Below are 20576 nucleotides of genomic sequence, written 5' to 3'. Positions count from 1 at the left end.
CTTGGTGTATGTTATTTGCAGACGATATTATCCTGATTGACGAGACACGGGGCAGTGTTAATGTGAGGCTAGAGGTTTGGAGGCATACCTTGGAGTCAAAAGGTTTCACGTGCAGGACCAAGACAGAGTACTTGAAGTGCAAGTTTTATGACGGGAATCATGATATAGACGTAGTAGTGTCTCTTGACAACCAAGTCCTCCCCGAGAAAGAGAGTTCCCTTGGATTAGTAATTCAAGGGAATGGGGAGATAGAAGATGATGTCTCACATCGTATTGGAGCGGGGTGGATGAAATACATGCTTGCATCGGGCATTTTTGTGTGATAAGAATGTGCCTCATTGACTTAAAGGTAAGTTTTACAAAGTGGTTGTTGGACCGACTATGTTATATGGGGCAAAGTGTTGGTCAGTTAAGAACTCTCATATCCAAAAGATAAAAGTAGTCGAGATGAGGATGTGGAGGCGGATGTGCGGGCATTCCAGGAGAGATAAGATTAGGAATGAAATTATTTGGGATAAGGTGAGTGATAAATGATGAAAAATGCATATTTTTTAGTATATTTGCATATTAATTCTTGTGTGTGTCACGGGAGATTACATGATTTTCAAAGTGAAATATACTCATTATGTGTTTCTTATGTGTAGGAACGAGTTTGGATGATAAATGATCAAAAGATGACAATTCGACACAAAAAGTAGAAATTGAAATAGTGGGAGCTCGTCTATTCTCGTGCGTGGCACGAAGTCGGACGCGAAAAAGGAGAAAAGTTAAGGCACAAAACAGCGAAGCGAAGCACAGGCACGGAGCGCTACGCGAAATGGAAGAATTTCAAAAGCTGGATCCGCGTCAAAGTCCGCGTCTAGACACGAAGGCAAACGCGGATCCGCATCTAGACGCGAAGGCAGACGCGGATTCCAGCTCTCCCATCCGAAGTTGGATTAAAGAATTCCGCCCCTCATCAACCCTAGGTCATATAAATACATCCTAAAACACCACTTTGAGGGGAGAGGCACTACTTTAGGGTTAGACAATACCCTTGGAGGCAAGAACACGCTAGGAGCAAGGAGGAAGATTCAACTACGAGTTTTTCCCCTTCTTCTTCCTATTTTTTCATTGTTGGTTATGATTTTTAGTATTGTAGTTTTACATACTATTATGAATAGCTAATTCGTTTTCTAGGATTTTGATGGAACCTTTTGGAGATGAATTGGTTGTTATATTAATATAGTTTTGAGTTAGTTGTTAATCTTTATTTGTTCAACTACGTTTTGATTTTGGTTAATTGAAAGGATCCTCAATTAGCCGTTCCTATTTATTATGTATCTGCTTGAGAGAGAGTGCATATTTAGGTAGTTGTTTGAACAACATCACTCCCGGAGTATAGGCGAAAGTCATAACCGAGGGTTTAGAGGTTGGATTAGAGATAACGATACCTCGGGTGCGATCTAAGTGAACTGTAATGTGAATCTAGCTAGCGTAGCTTGAGAGAGTGCGTCTAGTAGATTATCATAATTGCTTGAGAGAGATTTACGATAGCTGGAGAGTTCATGATTGATAGAGGCAACTAAGTCAAAGCTATAAGAAACATACAACTAATGAAATCAACAATTGGGGAAATCATAACTCTAGACCTCCTTAATTTAGTCTCCAAACCTTTGTCTCGTTAGTTGATAATTTTACCATTTTATAGTATTTGTTGGTTAATTAGTTAGATATAAAAATCTTAATATTATAATGTAGAAATTATTCAAACTTGTCTTCTTTGCGATATTGAACAATTACAGCGAAACCTTAGTTCTCTGTGGGATTCGACTCCGGACTTTTAGACTGGATTATATTTGCAGCGATCGCTTATCCTTTTTAGGACTAGAGTTGGGCGTGATCAGTGAGAGTGGCCCCATAGAGGACAAGATGCGTGGAGTGAGGTAAAGATGATAGGGGCATGTGAAAAGGAGAGACGTTGATGCCCCCGCGAGGAGTTGTGAGAGATTGATTCCGGTGGGCATGAAGAGAGGTAGAGATAGGCCTAAGAAGTATTGGAGTGAGGTGATTAGGCAAGACATGATGAAACTTCATCTTACTAAGGACATGGCCCTAGATAGGAGGGTGTGGAGGTCGAGATTAGGGTAGAATGTTAGAAGGTACCTTTGTTATCCTAGTGGAAGTAGTATTAGTCTTGTAGTCTTTTCTTTTTCTTTTTTCCTTTTTTTCTTTTCATAGAGTTGTCTTCCTACTTGTTATTTCTTTCTGATGGTAGGCTTGGAACTCTCATTTTAACTATATTTCATACTCTAATTACTATACTTTGATTGTATTTGAGCCTAATTGTTAGTACTTTGTACTTATTATGTGTGTATGCTGTGTAGGATATGATTTCCAGTGAACAAGTAAGTTTGGAGCTAAAATGGATGATTTGGAGCTTTAAAATCTGAGTAGAAGCTCAAAGAATTAAGCCGAGATCGTATTCGGGGTTCGAGGACTAAGTCTGAATGTTAAAAGTTGAGAAAAAATTCGTACTCTGAGAAAAATGCACTACCGCGCTGCGGGGCACAAGATGCTAGTGCAAAATTCCTGTAGAGTGAAACTTTAGCTCTCTGAAAAACCCTATGTGCGTGGCGCATGAGGCGCCGCGCTGGTACAAACTAGTGCCCAACTTTTCCCACTTCAGTTTGGAAAGGATAGTTTCGTGCGAGCCCGTTCCTATATAGTATAAATACACTAAAAATGCGATTTTTAAAGAATCTTTGACCTTGGGAGCTTTTGGAAAGTGTTGGAGACTTCAAGACACAAGATTTCACCTTCCTTCTACCAATTCAATACGCGAGTTTGGATTATAACATTGGATTAATGTTTTCTTATTCTTTAACTCTATTTGTGATGACTTTCTACATATCTATGGAATAGTTAACTTAGGGTTAGGCATGACTTGGTTACTTGGTTGTTGTTTATGGATTTGACTACTATTTAATTGCTTGAATTTATTGGAGGAGCTTTAATATTGGTTGTGATTTTATTCTTTATAGTGTTTAATTAAAAGAGAAACAATTTATTGAAAATTATTGTAGCGTATGCCTTAGTTTATTTTGGTGATTCTTTGAAGTAATCGAGAGAGCTTTTTGAGTTACCGTTTAAATTAAGATTGAGAAATATTCGCGAGAAATTTCTCTTAGATCATTCTTACCAATATCTTACAAGTTTTACCGCACTTCATATTAGTCTATTTGAAAGATTTAGATTTAATCGACAGAGGAATCTGAATCGGAAGTATAAGCTAATCACCTATTGAATTCGTGAGAATCGATAGAACCTTAAGAGTAAAATATTACGGTGTCAAATCCAGGATAGCAGTCCTGCACCTATCATGTCAAAACTCTTATTCTTCGTCTTGATAATAACTCATTTCTCTGCTCTCTAGTTCTCTATAATCAAATGTTAATTGCTTTAATTTTAATAGTTAATTTTAATTCATAGTCACTCTTATCAAACTGTTATTTATCCTGAATAGCGTTAAACCAAATTACTTGAACATTATGTAAATCCAATCCCCGTGGAGACGATAATTAAACTATACTATCTTTGGTTGGCGAGCGTCAATTTCGTATTGTTTTTTGCGCTCGTCACTTTCGCTTCAGTTATTTTACTATATCGTTGTTGTTTTATTATCGATGTTGATATCGCTTATTACTAATGATTCTTTTCTTTTTGTTCTTGAGTCGAGGGTCTTCGGAAACAGCCTTTCTACCTGCACGTGGTAAGGGTAAGATCTGATTATACACTACCCTACACAGACCCCACTTGTGGAATTATACTGGGTATGTTATTATTGTTGTTGATGGAGGTGCACCCATTATCTTCATTCAAAATATATATATACTAAATTCTTTTTGTGTTACAAAGAAACAACAATTTCTATGATAACCCAAAAACTACAAACACTTCTTTTTCTGGTCCATTCTTCAGCTCAAGTTACAAAAATCTTGAATCTAGTTAGGTTTTATGATAACACTAAATTTGTACGCCTTCATTCACAAAGCAGCAAAAATTTATTTTCTTGGAATTTGCTCCACATTGAATGTCCATCACTATATATTAACTGTTAGGGTTGTTTAGCAGCGGAAGTCACCAAAACAATAAAGGGTAGTAGTAGAAATCGTCTAATAGCTAGGTTGTGAATTGTGATGTTATGTACTTGTTGAGGCACTACTATATTAGTGCTAAAAAAAGTACAGAAAAACACTAGACGTATCAAATGGTTCTACAAATTATTATTCATAGCAATATACAACTCGATTTTACTCACCAAGTACATGAGTAAAGATGCATATATGTGTAGTAAGAGCTAGTAAATGACACGCTCCTCATAATCTCTATTAGCCAAATCATATTTATGTGCCAGACATGCTCACCAAAGTCACGACAGAGATTTAGAGCTTATTTTAATTTTTAGCATCTACGTACTAATTTAGGACCACATCACTTCGAACCAAATATAGATGTCCAATATTACAAGTAGAGCGTCGGAGCTTACTCACTTTTTTGACTGATCATACTATATATCATATATATAAAAAAAGAATATATATATATATATATATATATATATGTTGGGTTTGTTATTTAATAAATAATAACAAAAGAGGTGTGAATGAAAAATGGTGGAAAAAGAAATGGAGGGATGACTCGCGACCCGGTCCGGTCTAGCCCGTTTTTCTTTCCCGGATTAATTTAAATTCGTTTTAAATTTCCCGCAAAAATTTCCAACAACCATGGCTGTTCTGAAACAGTGTCACACATGTTCCAACAGCCATGACTATTCTGAAAAGTTGCAAACCTCTTCAGAGGGTCACACATGTTCCAGCCATGACTGTTCTGAAAGGTTGCAAACCTCTTCAGAGGGTCACACCCGTTCCAACAGTCATGACTATTCTGAAAGGTTGCAAACCTCTTCAGAAACATCACCAAGTTGGCTATAAATAGACCTTCAAATCCCAGAATATTTATTTACGAAATTTTTTGAATCTTCTTCTTCTTCTTCTTCTGCACAAAATATTCCAGTGTGTTTTACGACCATCGAGTGGTTCGCCGATCACCAGAGTTTTAGGTACCGATACACTGGTGAGTTAAATCGTTCTATCCTGGGAGGCTATATTCCAAAACCTCGGGTACTTGAGGGGAATAATTTTCTTAAGGACACACTGTGTATTCAGTGGACTCAATTTGTTCCTTCAACGTTTCAAAAATTATTTTGAAATTCGAATATTATTTTTCAGAATTGTTTCTACTAACTTTCTGTTTTATTTTTCAGAAAGATTACTGTTTTATTTACTTACAGCAATACAGATAATAACAATCTTAAGGAAATTATATTTATTATATTCTGTATTCTGTCTGAATTTTACTACTCTGATTTGAAGATATAAAAACTTCATCAGGGTATTGAAATTCAGAAAACGATTTGAAGAACATAAAAACTTCATCGTTTTTCTGTAAAACAGTATATAAAAACCTTAGTTATTTTTATTACGCACTGTTTATTGATTACAGTATTATTTACTGTTTTGGTTTTGCCATTAATTGATTTCTTCTGTTGTTGACAGTAAAAAATGGCAAATGAAAATGGAAATCCTTCTGCGACTGTTGGTGCAACGACGATAGCCTCGTCAAGCCGCACTGTTGTTCCTCCGGCTAGAAATCGGGAAAATTTTCTGGAACCAACTTCAAAGGATGGCAGCAAAGGGTGTTCTTCTGTCTTACCACACTTGGTATGCAGAAATTCACTAGTGAAGAGCCTCCAGTGCCTGCTGCGGACATGCCGGATAATGAAAAGTTCATGGTTGTTGAGGCATGGAAGCAGGCAGATTTTCTTTGCAAAGGCTATATCTTAAGTGCTTTAGAAGATGACTTGTACAATATGTACTGTGCAATGAATACTTCGAAAGAATTATGGGACACACTTGAGAAGAAGTACAAGACAGAAGATGCATGCTTGAAGAAGTTCGTGGTTGCCAAGTTTCTAGACTATAAAATGATAGACAGCAAAACTGTGGGAACCCAAGTTCAGGAGCTTCAACTTATTTTTCATGACCTTATAGCTGAAGGTATGGTCGTGAATGAAACATTTCAAGTAGCTTCTATGATTGAAAAATTGCCTCCTTCGTGGAGAGATTTCAAGAACTATCTGAAGCACAAACGCAAAGAAATGAAGTTGGAAGATCTTGTGATACGTCTAAAGATCGAGGAAGACAACAAAACAGCCGAGAAGAAGTCTCGTGGAAATTCAACGATCATGGGAGCAAATATCGTTGAAGAGACTGCTCCAAAAAGTAAGAAGAGGAAGAGGTCTTCTGGACAAACTAAGGAGCAGAACAAAACGAAATTCAAGGGCAGCTGCTACAATTGTGGAAAAGTCGGTCACAAAAGCCCTGATTGTCGTCTCCCGAAAAAGGATAAGAAGAAGGGACAAGCCAACATAGTGGAGAAGAATAATGAGATTGATGATCTTTGTGCAATGCTTTCGGAATGCAATTTAGTTGGAAATCCTAAGGAGTGGTGGATTGACTCTGGAGCCACTCAACATGTTTGTGCTGTCAAAGAAGCATTTGCGACTTACTCTACTGCTGGTCCGGAAGAAGAAATTTCCATGGGAAATAATGCAACAGCCAATATTGAAGGTTATGGGAAGATATTCCTGAAGATGACTTCCGGCAAGGTGTTAACGCTCAACAACGTTCTTCATGTTCCTACTATTAGGAAGAATTTAGTTTCTACTTCTTTACTTGTAAAGAATGGATTCAAATGTGTATTTGTTTCTGATAAAGTTGTTCTAAGCAAGAACGAAATGTGTGTTGGAAAAGGCTACCTCACGGAGGGCCTTTTCAAACTCAATGTAATGATTGTTGACAGTATGAATAAAATTTCAGCTTCTTCTTATTTATTGGAGTCAAATGATTTATGGCATATTCGTTTAGGACATGTCAATTATAAAACCTTGCAGAAGTTAATTAATTTAGAAGTATTGCCTAAATTCGAGTGTAATAAATCGAAATGTCAAATATGTGTTGAATCCAAGTTTGTAAAACATCCTTATAAGTCTGTTGAAAGGAATTCAAATCCTTTAGACTTAATTCATACTGACATTTGCGATATGAAGTCGACACCATCTAGAGGTGGAAAAAAGTATTTTATTACTTTTATTGACGATTGCACTAGATATTGCTATGTTTATTTGCTTAATAATAAGGATGAAGCAATTGAAACATTTAAGCAATACAAGAATGAGGTAGAAAATCAATTGAATAAAAAGATCAAAATGATTAGAAGTGATAGAGGTGGAGAATATGAATCTCCGTTTGCAGAAATATGTTCGGAATATGTAATTATCCATCAAACTACTGCACCTTACACACCTCAATCCAACGGAATTGCGGAAAGGAAAAATCGGACATTAAAAGAAATGATGAATTCTTTATTAATAAGTTCCGGATTACCGCAGAGGTTGTGGGGGGAAGCTATCCTTACAGCTAACCGAATACTCAACAGAGTACCCCACAACAAAACGCAATATATTCCATATGAAAAATGGAAAGGAAGAAAACCCAGCTTGAAATATTTCAAAGTGTGGGGGTGTCTAGCAAAGGTACAGGTTCCTTTACCTAAAAGGGTTAAAATTGGACCAAAAACAGTAGATTGCATTTTCATTGGATATGCTACAAATAGTAAAGCATGTCGATTTTTTGGTTGATGTAACGACCCGACCCGTCGTTACGGGAGTTACCGCCCCGTTTTCCCCGTTTTATGCTTCTATATGTTTCACTATACGTGTTTGGAGAATTTGAAGTAATTCGGATAGAGTTTGGTTAGAAATGAGACAATAAGTCTCTTTATGATAAGGTTAGTTTGGAAAAGTCAACCGAATGTTGACTTATGAGTTAGAAGGCTCGGAATGGATTTCCGATGATTCGACCAGTTTCGGGAGATGATTTGTGACTTAGGAGCGCAATCGGAACTGAATTTGGAGGTCCGGTGTGGAATTATGCTTGAATTGGCTAAGGTTGAATTTTGGCGAATTCCGGATGGTAGGTGAGATTTTGATCCGAGGGTCGGAATGGAATTCCGAGAGTTGCAGTAGCTCCGTTAGGTGATTATGGATATGCGTGCAAAGTTTCAGATCATTCGGAGGTGTTTAGGTCGGGTTTTAGATCAAATGCAAGTTTCGGAAGTTTTAGTTTAACTTAGGCTTGAATCCGTGGTAATTCGATGATTTTGATGTTAACGATAGTGTTTTTATGGTTGCAACAAGTTTGAATAAGGTCTTGGGGTGTGTTGGTGCTATTGGTTGAGGTCCTGGGGGCCTCGGAGTGATTTCGGGTGGTTAAACGGAGAATCTTGATGTTTGTTGCAGGTCTAGTGTACCTGGCTTCTGGTATTTTCGCATCTGCGGAAATGGAGCCGCAGAAGCGGTTCCGCAGATGCGGCTAAGAGATCGCATAAGCGGTCCATGAGGGACCGGGGTAATTCCGCAAAAGCGGACGGGGTATCGCTTCAGCGTGTCCGCATAGGCGAAAACGAGGCCGCAAAAGCGGAATGGTGAGATCCGTAGAAGCGGATGGTCGGGCGCAAAGGCGGAAGGCCAAGGATTTAATGAAAAACCGCATAAGCGGTCATATGGCCGCAGAAGTGGTCTCGCATAAGCGAAAGCGGGACCGCAGAAGCGAAAATCGCTGGGCGACAGAAGGGTTTTAAAATAATATTTCATCCGCGACCCTTTCATATTTTTCCTCCATTGTTGACGTTCTTAAGAGCTTTGAACAAGGAAATTCGAGGTTTTTGACTGAGAATCACTTGGAGGTAAGTTCCTTGGCCTAAATATTCGAATTTATGGTAGAAATTACATGTAAATTGTAGAAAATTCATCAAACACGGGTCAGGTTAGGGCTTGGAAAGCTGTGATGTAAAAATAAAATTCGGAGGGTCAAACGAGCTCCGATTTTGGTAAACTTTATATGCACGGACTCGTGGCGAGACGAGGAATCCGTTGGTGTGATTTTCGGAATTTTTCGAGAAGTGGGCCCGGGGTTCGGGTTTTACCAACTTCGTGAATTTTAGTACTTTTCGAGTATTTTTGATTGGGTTATGTTTCTTTAACCCATATTTATGTATTCGTTGTGATTTTGACTAGATTCGACGCGCGAGGAGGTCGATACAAAAGGAAAAGGCATTGCGGACCATTCTACGGCCGGATAGAGGTGAGTAGTTGGTGTATATGATGGCCTGAGGGTTTGAAACCCCGGTTTATCACATTGTGACGCTATTGTAGGGCGTGACTCGCACCCCGTGGCAGGTGCGGGATTGGTTATGACTGGGGATTGAGACTTAGTCCATCCCGAACAAGAATATTTCTATATTGGCGACTGATACGCACTCTGCATTGAATATATCTGGGCTTATTGCCATGTTTGGGGACTTGTGCCGATCTATAGAATCCTTAGAGGTTGAATGTCATTGTGATAGCATGCTTTGTATAATCATTGATCTCAGTCCTGTGTTTAATCACTGTTATGAAATGCTAAGTCACTTTTCCTGAAGTTAAATATCTAAAGTATATCCTTCTTAATAAATTGGAAATTGGAAAATTAATTGAATCTGTTACGTGACTCATATGCATATTGTGGACTGAGTATGGATCGGGCTGCACGCCGCAGCGAATGGTATGATTATATTGCGCTTGGGCTGAAGGAGCCCCTCCGGAGTCTGTACACACCCCCAGTGAGCGCCGTCGACGTTAAATGGATCGGGCTGCACGCCACAGCGTGTTCATGTGCATTCCATTGCATCCTTACATTTTTACTTGACTGTTATATTTGAAGTTGTTTTGTTGTTGGTTCGTAGAAGGGTGTAGGACTGTTAGTTTTAGCTTTGCTTTGTGGTATTTCGTGGATTTCTTATCTTCAGACATTTTATATGCTTATTACTCACTGAGTCGGTAGTACTCACCCCTACTCCCTGCACCTTGTGTGCAGATTCAGGTACACCGGAGGCTTAGCTGAGCAGTCTTTGTTTCCCAGAGCTTATCAGAGTTGTTGAGGTAGCTGCTTGACGTTCGCAGGACCTGACTGCTCTTCCTATTTCAGTTTTATGTATATATACATTTCCTAACTTGAGTATTTTCGTTCAGATATTGTTATTCAGATTATTTTAGAGGCTCTAGACTCGTGACCCCAGGTCTTTGGGAGCATTTTATCAGACTTCGTATTTTTCTCAGTATTATTCTATTATAAATATTGGATTATTATTTTAAAACTATTATAATCACTTTAGATTGTCGGTTTTGAGGTTACGGTTAATTTGGGAACGATTATGGTCTGGCTTGCCTAGAAATATTGTTGGACGCCATCACGACCGGGTTTGGGGTCGTGACATTCTGGAGAGCGGTTCAGCGGGAGTTGGGCACCCAAGTTGAGTTGAGCACAGCATTCCATCCTCAGACGGACGGACAGTCCGAGCGGTCTATTCAGATATGGGGGACATGCTCCGAGCTTGTGTTATTGACTTTGGAGGTTCGTGGGATCAGTTCTTGCCTTTAGCGGAGTTTGCCTACAACAACTACCAGTCGAGCATCCAGATGGCTCCTTATGAGGCTTTATATGGTAGGCAGTGTCGGTCTCCGGTTGGATGGTTTGAGCCGGGAGAGGCTCAGTTGTTGGGTACAGATTTAGTTCAGGAGGCCTTGGATAAGGTCAAGATCATTTAGGACAGGCTTCGTTCGGCTCAGTCGCGGCAAAAGAGTTATGCAGATCGTAAGGTTCGGGATGTAGCTTTAATGGTTGGTGAGAGGGTCTTGCTCCGAGTGTCGCCTATGAAGGGCATGATCAGATTTGGGAAGAAGGGCAAGCTTAGCCCTAGGTTCATTGGTCCATTTGAGATTCTCGATCGTGTGGGAGAGGTGGATTATAGACTTGCTTTGCCGCCTAGCTTGTCAGCCGTGCATCCAGTGTTTCATGTGTCCATGCTTCGGAGATATCACGGCGATCCAGCCCACGTGTTAGATTTCAGCACTGTCCAGTTGGACAAGGATCTGTCTTATGAGGAGGAGCCAGTAGCTATCCTAGACCGGCAGGTTCGACAGTTGAGGTCAAAGAGTTTTCCTTCAGTGCGTGTTCAATGGAGAGGTCAGCCTCCTGAGGCATCGACCTGGGAGTCCGAGTCTGATATGCGGAGCCGTTATCCTCATCTTTTCCCGACTCAGGTACTTCTTTCTTTTGTCCGTTCGAGGACGTACGGTTGTTTTAGAGGTGGAGAATGTGACGACCCAAAGGGTCATCACCTGTTTTCTCTTTTTGCCGCGCTTCCGAGGCCTTGAAAACCTCATTTTTAGTAGCCTCGATTTGCGTGCGCAGTCCGGACGCGTAGCCAGAAAGCTTAAATATGAACTCCGTGTGAAAAATGCTAAATTTTGATATTAATATGAATATAGTTGACTTCGGTCAACATTTTGGGTAAACGGACCCGGACCCATGATTTGACGGTCCCGGAGGGTCCGTAGAAAAATATGGGACTCGGGCATATGCCCGGAGTCAAATTTCGAGGTTTAGAGCCCGAGTAATGAATTTTTCTGTGAAAATATTTTTCTGAAATTAATATGGAAATTTGAAAAAAGGAAATTGATTAGAACATGTTGGTATCGGGGCCGTATTTTGGTTCCGGCGCCCGGTACAGGTCTTATATGTGGTTTAAGCGCTTTCTGTGAAATTTGGTTGAAATCGGACGTCATTTGACGTGTTTCGGACCTAAATCTCTAAAAATGATAGTTTATGAAGTTTGATGAAAAAGTGATGATTTTGAGGTTTAATTCATTGTTTTTGATGTTAATTTGGCGATCTAATCGCACGGCTAAGTTCATAGGATTGTGTTGAGTTAGTGTGTGTGTTTGGTTAGGAGCCGCGAGGGCTCGGGAGTGTTTCGGAGGTGTTTCAGGATGTTTTGAACTTAGGAATCAGATTTTCTGCAATTTTTGCACAGGCTTTTTCTTCTTCGCGATCGCGACCTTTAGCTCGCGTTCACACTGCCTGTGGTGTCCCCTTTTTCGCGTTCGCATTCAATTTCACGCGTTCGCGTACTGCCATCCCCCCTTCAACGCGTTCGCGTATTCATTCACGCGTTCGCATAAGCCAAACTACTGGACCCGACGTAATTAACTCTATGCGTTCGTCAGACTCCCTATGCGACACCGATGCTTCCAGTTCCCCCTGCTTCGCGAACGCGACGCCTGTGTCGCGAACGCATAGGGCATTTTTGCCCAGTTAATTTAAAAGCCTAAAAACAGAATAATGATGGGTTTTATTCAAAAATTCACACGAGCTCTTCTTCTCCACAGCCCCTAGGCGACTTGTAGAGCGATTCTTCACCAAATCTTCTTGGGTAAGTATTATCTAACTCGTTTTCTCCATTTTCTATCATCATCCATTGAAAATCCTAGGCCTAAAACATGTAATCTAGGGTTGAAATAGGGGGAATGGGGTAGAGTTAGGGCTTTTCGATTTTCTTTGATTTAGACCTCATTTTGGGGTCGAATTTGAAAACAAATAGTATATTCGGTCTCGTGGGGGAAAGGGTGATATGGAATTGGTTCGAACCTCGAGTTTTGACCAAGCGGGCCCGGGGTCGATTTTGAAATTTTTGGAAGAAAGGTTGGGAACCTATATTTAGGCATTGAGTTTGATTTGTTTAGCTATTATTGATATTATAAAGTCGTTATTTCATAGATTTGATTGAGTTGGAGCCGAATTCGAAAGGGAAGGCGGTCGTTGTGGATTGATTTAGCCGTGGAAGTTGAGGTAAGTGTTTGATCTAACTTTGGCTTGAGGGAATATGATTAGAGTATTGTTTGCTAATTGCTAATTGTCGAGTACGGTGTATAGGCATGGTGACGAGTATCTATACACTGGTGTCTATCATGACTGTGAGTCCTTATGTTGTGTTTATTCTTATCCTGTTGTGCTTTTCCATGCTTAGTTGATGATTCTTATGTGATGAAAGAGTATGAGAAGGAAATTATGAATTGTAAAATTCTTGGGAGCATTGGCTCAAGTGATAAAGTGAGATGTGAAGTAAGAAATGAAAGAAAGCTAATGAGTTATTGATTATTCCCTTGCCGGGATGTTTTTGCTGTTTGGTAGATTTTTCTCCCTTGCCGGGATGTTTTGCTGTTTGGTAGATTTTTCTCCCTTGCCGGGATATTGAAATTATTGTTATTGTTCCCTTGCCAGGATTTCTATTTTGTTTATCTATTCCCTCGCCCCATTGGTTGTGATTGTTGTTTGGGTGAGGACGAGCGATAAAGCACGAAGGGTGATGCCGTGCACGATTGTGATATGATTACAAATGCACGAAGGAACTTTCCGTGCCATGTATTGATTATTAATGCACGAAGGAACATTCCGTGCCATGTTTTGATTATTAATGCACGAAGGAACATTCCGTGCCATGTTTTGAATATTAATGCACGAAGGAACATTCCGTGCCATGTTTTGATTACTAATGCACGAAGGGTCAATCCGTGCCATGATATGAGTGTTTATGTGAGGAAAAGCACGAAGGTTGATGCCGTGAACTTTATTTGATTGTTTGGGTGAGAACGAGGGTAAGAGCACGAAGGATGGTGCCATGCAAATTGTTGAATTTCTACCCTCGTTGATATTGCAGTTGTACAGTTTCATCTTCTATTTGTTGATTTTTTTTGTTATCCGGATTGTTGCATTCCTATAGTATGCTCCCCTCCCTCTTGACTTGTTAAATTTTTGTATTCTCTTCTATTGCATATATATATATATATATATATATATATATATATATATATATATTACTTATAATTGAACTGCACAGGTTGGTTTTGGTAGTCCTGTCTAGCCTCGTCACTACTTCGTCGGGGTTAGGCCAGACATTTACCAGCACATGGGGTCGGTTGTGCTGATGCTACACTCTGTGCATATTTTTGCACAGATCACGGAGCTGGAGCAGCTTTTGGACAGCAGTAGGAGTTTTGGGAGCTGACCTCAGTCCAGAGATCCCGAGGTAGCCTTTCTGGCGTCCGCATGGCCCGGAGACTCTTCTATCTTTACCTAGTTTGTTATCCTTTATACCGAAACAAACATAATTATGTTTCTATTCAGATATTGTATTTAGCATTCCCTAGCCGTTCGTGAGTTCGTGACTCCAGTTCTTGGGTAGAGTTGTACTGAACTTCTGCATTGCTATCAGTTTATTTATATATAAGACTTCCGCTTTTCTATTAAATGTTTCGTTATTTAATTAATGCCGAGGTTTGCTAAAAGAGGTAATAAATAATTGGCTTGCCTAGCTCCTAATAGTAGGCGCCATCACGACTCCCGAGGGTGGGAAATCCGGGTCGTGACAGTAGTATTCATTATTAAACAGAAGAACAACCAGCTTTCTTAGTTCGGATTTCACTAGAACCAATTCGATTCTTAGCAGAATATAGCGAAACCACTCAAATTTAAGATCAAACAATATTTTAACACAAAGAAGAAAGCAAAGACATTCGCACACGGAAGAAAAACTTATCCAGACTCATCCTTACTGAAATCTAGCAAAGTTTGCTTCAACTAATACTCGACCTTGATTATTTAGTTTAACTGAATTAAAACGCAAACTTGTTCTAATGTCTACCCCAGGCTCACATTATTCTTTGAATCAACACCAAATTAGTAAACAAAAATGAGAAGGACAAAGGAATACTTGAAATGAAACCTTTCCAATGTATTTCTAGAATACGAGAATACAAGCACAATACGGGACTTGACGACGAGCTTGAAATGAAAAGAACTACTGAAAATCGAGATTCAACAGGAGCCGCAACCGAAAATTGATGTCTCGAATCGGCAAATTCGAACCACGACGAACTCGAAACAACCTCGACTCAATCAAACTCCATCTTCGAAACCAAATGAAAACGAAAAAAAAGATACTAAACAATAAAACTATTTTTTTCTTTGTAGTATTTTTGGTTTTCTGAAATTCTACTCCTAAACAACATAAAACATTTTTTGTATGAGTTTTCTGTTTGAAATTTCAAATAGATAGAAAAATCAAAGAAGGAAATTGAAGAACAGAGGCAAAGTTTTAGCCCTTGTAACCCTAATATTCTCCCCCATTTTCTTCCCGAACGACCCTTATATATAGGAACCCTAGAAGCTTCTTCTTCCTTCCTCTCCAAGAAAATGTGTGGTCCCCAACAGGATCCAAAAATCATTTTTCTTGTAAACAAAAATCAGAAAATGGAATTCTTGGATCAAAATTTTAATCCAACGACTCCCATTTTCCAACATTTACCTATGGGATTCGGATTTTTATTTAGACAAAGAAAACAAAGGAAGAAAATGCGTGAATCGAATTAATATGATGAGATTTGTACGATTTGAGTGACGTGGAAGAAGGATATGAGAGGAGGGGGGGACCATGTGATGATTTGGAAAATTTTCAGGCGGGTTTAGGGTGGTGAGGCGGCAGGCAGAGGCGTGGGGAGAAGAGGAGTTGCAGCTGTGGTCTTAGGGATTAGGTTTAGGGTTTGGGGAATATTAGCTTTTATATGGTAGTGGGGAGGAATGTGAGCCATTGGATGGGATCAAGTTGATGGCTGAGATTAATGGAGGAATTGGGTCGGGTTAGTATGTCAAACGGTTGGGTCAGCTGGTTTAGGGATTGGGCTACCTGATTTGGGCCATGGCTTAGGCCGAATTTGGGTTCTAAAATTGGGCTCTAAGAACTTTTCAAATTCATCAATTAAAAACCTAAACCTTTTCCTTTTAAATTTTTTTGAATATACAATTAAATATAAAATTAATTCCAGTTAAAGTAAACTATATCATAATATGAAACTACTATTTTTTTCCATTTATATAAATTATGATACTCAAAATAAAAGTAGAGAAAAATAAATGACAATCATAGTAGAAATAAAAATATATTGATAAAAATACTAATGGCCTTAAGTTAAAATAAGAAAAATGTATAATGAAACTATTTTTGTGTTTTCAAATTTATGTTTTGAAATTAATAAAATAAAACAAAATAAAATTGTATAATAACTCAAGTAAATATTTTGAAAATACTAAAATACTAAAACTAGATTTAAAAGTTGTGCGGGTCAAAATTACGTGCTTACATCTGCCCCTCTTTGCTTGGAAACCCAAAGAGTTTTTGAGCAAAGAATTAAGCAACCAACGTAATTGACTTTTGACCCGACACTTATTCAAAAGAAGATAAAGATGGATAAAGATTGTGACAGAGCCCCGGTATAGCTGCCTACATATCCTCGGCTATAAAGGAATCAGGCCACGTGTAGTTCAGAAGTAGGAAAAATGGAGAAAGATACCAAGGTGGAGAGCCGAGTGAAGTGCCGTCGAGGTTCCGGTCCGTGGTTCCTATCATTACATCAAAAGTGAAAAATCAAATAAAATAAAAGTTAGAAGAAAAACTACAAAATCCTATGTACTGATCTATATTGAATCTTCTACAGTCTTGTTCTTCATCTCGAACTATTGACTCGCATTCTTGAGGCGAGCTTCTGCTACTTCTGACTTGAATTGATGATATTCTTCAGGCGGGCTCCTGTTGTTGATTTGAATTCAACTCTGAAATGAATTCCCTCATTCTTCAGGTGGGTGCCTGCGACTTACTTAAAACTTGAAATGGGTTCCCTCGTTCTCCAGGTGGGCGCCTGCGACCGACTTGAAACTTGAAATGAAATTCCCTCGTTCTTCAGGCGGGTGCCTGCGCCCGACTTGAAACTTGAAATGGATTCCCTCATTATCCATGTGGGCGCCTACGACTTGCTTGAAACTTGAAAGGAATTCCCTCATTCTCCAGGTGGACGCCTGCAACCAACTTGAAACTTGATATGAATTCCCTCGTTCTCCAGGTGGGCGCCTGCGACCGACTTGAAACTTGAAATAACTCTGAAATGAATTCCCTCGTTCTCCAGGTGGGCTCCTGATACCGACTTGAAATTTGAAATAAATTCTAAAATGAATTCCCCCGTTCTCCAGGTGGGCGCCTGCAACTGACTTAAAACTTGAAATGAATTCCCTCGTTCTCCCTGTGGGCGCCTGCAACTTACTTAAAACTTGAAATGAATTCCCTCATTCTCCAGGTGGGCGCCTGCCACTGACTTAAACTTGAAATGAATTCCCTCATTCTCCAGGTGGGTGCCTGCCACTGACTTAAAACTGAAATGAATTCCCTCATTCTCTAGGTGGGCGCCTGCCACTGACTTAAAACTGAAATGAAATTCCCTCGTTCTCTAGGTGGGTGCCTGCGACTAACTTAAAACTTAAAATGGATTCCCTCGTTCTCCAGGTGAGCGCCAGCCACTAACTTGAAACTTGCAATAAATTTCCTCATTTTCCAGGTGGGCGCCTGAGATTACAACAAAACAGACAAAAACAAGGAAAATCTTACACACCAGTTTGTACCAAATCTTATCCTCGTTCTAAATTAGGGTATGACTCTAACAGAAAAGAAGTCACGCCAGCGTGCACTTCCCAGAAGATTTAGAAGACTCAGGAGAAGGGGGTTTCGTAACAGTTTATACAGAGTTCAAGCGATATCAAAAGCGGTAAAAAGCGGCATTTAGCACATTAGGCTCAAACATGCAATAAAAACTAGATAGTAAATAAAAGCCAAGTATAAAATTTATTCTAAGCTCGAATTCTGAACCCTGAACCATAGATTGTGGGTTCTTTTCCCCAGCAGAGTTGCCAGAGCTATCACACCTCCTTTTTCCCGAGGGGATAGGGTGTTTTTCCAATTAAAGTGATAATATTAGAAACGGGATTATTTATATTCAAATTCAGAGTCGCCACTTGGGATAATTTATGATGTCCCAAGTCACCGGCTTAAAAACCCGAATCGAGGAAAATTGACTCTATTTATGGTCTGCGAACACAGAAATGTGGGTAAGGAATTCTGTTAACCCGGGAGAAGGTATTAGGCATTCCCGGGTTCCGTGGTTCTAGCAGGTCGCTTAACTATGAATAATTGGCCTAATTATCTGATTTATTACATGTCTAAAACCTATTGTGCATTTTTAACCTTTAACCGCTTTTAATTGTTTATGGATTTATTTCTGGAACAAGTCACGATTGTCGTGCACCTGTTTGTTTTTGTACACGTTGCTAATCATGTCACGGGAACCGTAGCCACGATCTACAATGTATTTATTTTTATTACTGTTCGAAGTTATGGTCGGGTCACATGAAATGCAAACCCGGATGCGATTTACGTAGCGTGACCATGCCACGGGAACCGTACCCATGGCCACGATAATTTATTATCGTGCCTAAAGCAAAGCTACGAATGATTCATGAATTGATTAATTTTCCTAAGGTTTGAGATTATTGTGACAGGTTGACAAATTAACAGAAATACACTTGCGCTTATCTCAATCAGACCCAAACAAAATTCATATAGGCTCATCAACAAAAGCTAATAAATCTCTTACTCCACTTATGAGCAGGATCATAGTTTTATCAATAAAGCATAACATGTTAGTTTTCATGACTAAACTAGACCCGTATCACGTCATTACTTCACAGAATTCAAAAGTTTAATCCCAAATGATTTAACTACTTAACATGGAAACCAACCAACTAAAGAACTAAAATATCGTATTAAAATTGAACTCATGAATCAGTTACTTCAATCATACATCATTTAAATTCCAACATTCAGAAACAAGAGTGAAGAAAATTACTAAAAAAGAATTTAATACTCAAAAGATAGGAAAGAATCAGACCTTTTGTATTTAATAAGAATATCCAAATCAAATCTCTAACAAAGCAGCTGTAAGATAGAATCAAAATCCAAGATTGATGACGGAACTTGAAAAGAAAAATAATCTGGACCGCGACTTGAAAACCTCCAATCCGCGAACTCGACTCGATCGGAACGTACCACCGCAAATGACCTCGGCAATGGTTATTTTCGTGACTGGATTGGATCAGTTTTTTCTAAGCTTTTGGAGCTTTATTTTTAGGAGGTTTTTCAACACATTTAGGATGTTTGTGGGGGCTGATTTGAGCTATTTTTTAGGGATGAAATGGAGGAAAGAAGCTGGATTTTTAAGAGTGTAGACGCCGCATTTTTCTGAGAAAGAAAGGAAAGAGTTGGAGTCTTTTGGCTATTGTTAGTTCAACTTTTCTTGGTGAAGAAAATGACTTTTGATCCGTTCCCCCTCCCCTTTATTTTTGTTTCGTTTCATTCAATTGAGAGAAAGAAATAACGGAGAGCTCTCCATTTTTACGAAGGTGCGGCCGCCCGTTCTTAGTTTTTAGGAAATTAGGAATTATTTTATAGGGAGTAGGAATTAGGTTAGGTCAAATGGGGAATGGGTATGTGCTCAATATTTTGGGCTATCCGAAATTGGGCCTAAACAAATGGGTTGTTTGAGCCCAAATTTTATTTTATTTTCTCTTGAACAAGACTAAAAATACTACCCATTCACTAATTAATCATACTTAAGTAACATAACTATTAACATAAAACTAACCGTTAAAACAAACCTATTTTGGGTTTTCAAATATCAATCCTAAAATTAAAAATGGGATTAGACTAAAATCATCGCGGAAATTAAAATAATATTCCTACCAAAAATACTAATATTCCTGAAAACAAAGTGAAACTATTTATTGTATTTTCGACTTTTATGAAAGGCGGATAAACTAAAAGTAACTAGATAAAAATGTCATTTATCTAAATAAAAGAAAAATATTTTTTTTATAATTTTCATTTAAAGATAAAATAAAGTTAAAATTTATAAAATAGTGAAAATAATACTATTAGACCTAAACTAATATCTAAACACTAAAAATATGAAAATTTTAGCGAGGGTCAAAATTACATGTCTACACCAGGAACATTTATGAGTGTTAGTTAAATCCCTTTATCCAGGAGGGTTCTGAAAACATAAATCAAATCTCATTATCCAGGAGGGTCCTGAAAACTTAAACAAATCTCATTATCTAGGAGGGTCCTGAGAACTTAAAACCTATGCCGAGAATGAACTTACCTGAGCCATGCTCTCTTCTTGGAGGATTTCTGTAGAAAGAACAAAATTCCTTGCCCCTGAATCATGCTTTCCTCATGGAGGGTCCCTGCAGATCGAACGAATTTTCTTGCCCCTGATTCAGACAAATAAAATCTTGTTAGTTTGAAAACGTGGTGGTTAGTTTGTGGCATCATTGTTGTGTGTCCGCTTCTGCCACTGCCATGCTTCATTCTGATTAGCTGCTTCGGGCTAGCAAGGGATTGTTTGACCTTTTGATCGAAACTAGACCACAAAACCTCTGAATGACCCGAATCTCTTACACTCACTTGTTGCATTGTGTTTTCATTCTGAAAGTTATTGAATCTTTGTATTTTCTCAAAATTCAAGAATCACCTTATCACCTGAACTTCAGTTATCACCATACTGCTCATTCTGAATCATGTCATTTGTGATGTGCTTGGCCGAACTCCGGTTTGTGCAATTTCAAAGCTGGTAGTGGGCTTTGGAATCCATT

This window comes from Nicotiana attenuata, chromosome 1, assembly GCF_001879085.1.
Source record: "Nicotiana attenuata strain UT chromosome 1, NIATTr2, whole genome shotgun sequence".
Lineage (NCBI taxonomy): Eukaryota > Viridiplantae > Streptophyta > Magnoliopsida > Solanales > Solanaceae > Nicotiana > Nicotiana attenuata.
This window is presented reverse-complemented; position numbering follows the sequence as displayed.